At 31.3% G+C, this 3,239-nt stretch overlaps 1 pseudogene; it reads right to left on the bottom strand.

Annotated features, from left to right (window-relative positions):
* Positions 1-517: 517 nt before the first annotated feature.
* Positions 518-2,890, bottom strand: LOC111879253 (F-box/FBD/LRR-repeat protein At1g13570-like; annotated as a pseudogene).
* Between the last annotated feature and the right edge of the window lie 349 nt (positions 2,891-3,239).

The following is a 3,239-nucleotide window of genomic DNA, read 5'->3' as shown; positions in this document are numbered from 1 at the left end:
TTGGTAAACCCAAAATGAAACATCTTGAAGCAAGGTACTGATTTGGAATTACAAAACACTTGTATAAAATATACAGGTTATATTTTGATCCATGGTTGATTATGTGAAAGAAACCCCATTCTTTGCAGACTAAAGAGAGGATAGGGAGGGATGAAGGGTTTGTATATATATTTTGATACATCAAAAACAAAGAAGTTCTATTGAAATAAAGTAGACCTGATTGAAACTTGAAAAATAAACAACGAAAGTTGTTTTAAAGAAAATGTTAGATTGCACCAAGCTTATAAACTAGTTTCTAGGAGATAAACTTTATATTTTATCTTAATAACCATAGACAATTTTAATTTTAAATTATTCAAAAGTACCTATTCTTACAGTTAGAATGCCATGCCTCTAGTTATAAAACAAAGTCAATGAAGACTCTGTTTGATTGGCTTTTATGATTAAAACAAAGCCAATGAAGATGATTATATGAACAGGAAAGCCAAAATATCTATAATCATGGAGGGAATTAGCATTTTAAACAATCAACTCTTTCATAAACAACCAAATGTAAATGAAAATTTGCCAGATAAACAGTTCAGTAAGGTTGACGTAAAAGAACTAAAGAATACTACAATTGGTAGAACATTTTTGCTTTTGTGGAGGCTTGAGGGAACTGCATAATTTTCATCGCAATTTCAAGTCTTTTTTGAACATTAGAAGCTCTACTTATTTTAATGGTAAACTTCTGGAGAGAAGGGGAATGAGCAAGAATAAGCTTTATAAAAAGCAGTTCCGGTTTTGATCCTTCTAAATATCTTATCTCCACAGTTGTCAGTCGACACAATTTATAGTCCAAGGAGTTTGGAGATTTCAAAATACTTGACGCAGGCCCGATGTCAGCTTGAGGCTCCTAAAATAGCATAAAAAATTCAACCACACTTTAGCTTCCAACTCGTGTATCGTATAACCAATATATATATATATATATATATATATATATATATATATATATATATATATATATATATATATATATATATATATATATATATATATATATATATATATATATATATATATATATATATATATATATATAGGGATGAGCATGGGTCGGTTTGGGTCGGTTTTTGGCTAAAACCAAACCAAACCGTAGAAAGTCAGTTTTTCGGTTTTTAAAACCATATAGGTTCGGTTTTTGCATGGGTCGGTTTTTCGGTTTTCCGGGTTGGGTTTATGGGTTTTCGGTTTTAAACCGTGGGTTTATAAGCTCCTGTTTTTTTTCTAGTTTTTGGGTTCAAACCTAGTGAAAATACGTTGCGATAAATAGTATTATATCTACTTTAAATATACTAAAATAAGAGTGCGAATTCTAGTATTATAAAAGCATAAAAGTGTTCAAAAGATCAAAGTTTAACACCATTAATAGTTTGTTGAAAATAAACATAAAGTATTAAAGAGATAAAATGTAAAGTCTAAAACTAAAAACTTAAATCATAATATAAAGAATATATGTGGGTCGGTCGGTTTTTATGGGTGGGTTTATACATCAAAACCAAACCAAACCGTTATTTTTCGGTTTTTGTAAAATTCAAACCTAAACAATCGGTTATTGCTTTGGTTTCGGTTTTTCGGTTTTGGTTATGTCGGTTTTTTTTGGTTTTTCGGTTTTCGGTTCAGTTTTTGCTTATATATATATATATATATATATATATATATATATATATATATATATATATATATATATATATATATATATATATATATAGAGAGAGAGAGAGAGAGAGAGAGAGAGACACACACACTTTACCATCTCCAAGTTCATAGTCAGTGTTTTAAGATTTGGTGAGTTCCGAAGCAAACAAAGAGCACCATGAAGCTGATCCAAGTCCCCAAATTGAAATTTTCCGAACCACAAATGCCTTAAGCTATTAACTGGATGCGGAAACCACTTTGGAATATTTTCTGCAATAAACATCTATGAGGTGAAAGTTAGATTTTAACTTGCCTAACTAGCATGAGAACCACATTTGAGATAAATAGTAGTACATCTTTGTGCAAACTCTTTTTGAGAATTATACCTTGAGGAACTGAGCATCGATATAAAAAAAACGAATTTTGGTCAAGTTACTTAACAATGTGGCGAACATGGCATCAGGATAAGCAATGACAGTTAAATTCCTCAGTTTTGTAGCCTTGATGTTGAAATTGTAGACATTTGTGCATGAATACAGGGACAACGTTTTTAGCTGTGGTAGGTTGATCTTAGTTCCACACAAGTTAGCCCCAAAATCAATATCCTTCAGAAGAAGTTTTTCAATGTTGAGAAATCCTTCAAACTCAAGTGGTGGCTTAAAAAAACAATTTTCCAGTTCCAACTTTGTCAACTCAAGACAATAAAACACATAAGAAGGAAGTTCATAATGTTGATTTGAACTAGTAAGAATGAGTTCCTTGACTCCATTTCTTAATAAGAGTAGCATCCATTGATCGACTTCTTGGAAGCTATCAACAGACATGTTTGGTATATGGTGATGAAATTTCAAGATAGGACCTTTGTGAAGGGTCAAGACTTGGTTTATGATCTTTATAAACTCATTATGACCAAAAGCTTCATTTTTTGCAAATTTCTTTGAAAACTTCTTATCAAAAACCAGAGCCCGTATTTATGTCCATCTATACCTCCATGTTTTAGATATAATGCTTGTCCTTACAGCATCTTCAAATGGTCCCGCTCTAAAATTGAGTCTACCAAGTCCTCTGGCAAGTTATTGATTCTATCTTCTCCAATACAAGTTACAGAACTCCTTTTATAATTCTCTGTCATTAGATTCAGAAATAAAAACGGGACTTGGTTATTCCAAGAAAAATGGAAATCAATAAGAAACACAGAACAAGTTGACATTTCTGATACTCTTCTTAGTATCCTTTTATTATCAAAGGAGGTTTTGGGTGTGGTAACACAACTCATGAGAGAGGAATTGTTTTATTTGAAGTGCATATAATTTAATAACTGTAAGCATTTTTTAGGAAATGTAACTCAAAAATTAGTATTTTGTAACCTTATTAGATGATAATCCAAGTTTCTTAAAGAAGATAATGTTTTAACAAGAGGGCCACAGAAACTAGCAATGGACCAGAAATATGGTAGGGGCTGCATATATCATATCAAATGCAAGAAGAGTAACAAAGGGACATCGACTTGTTGTTTGTTCAAAAAGACATGAATGCCCTTTCACTCTCTTTCATCCAAA

Source organism: Lactuca sativa, chromosome 1 (assembly GCF_002870075.4).
Source record: "Lactuca sativa cultivar Salinas chromosome 1, Lsat_Salinas_v11, whole genome shotgun sequence".
Lineage (NCBI taxonomy): Eukaryota > Viridiplantae > Streptophyta > Magnoliopsida > Asterales > Asteraceae > Lactuca > Lactuca sativa.
The sequence above is the reverse complement of the archived record's forward strand: the minus strand, read 5'-3'. Positions and strand labels throughout refer to the sequence as shown.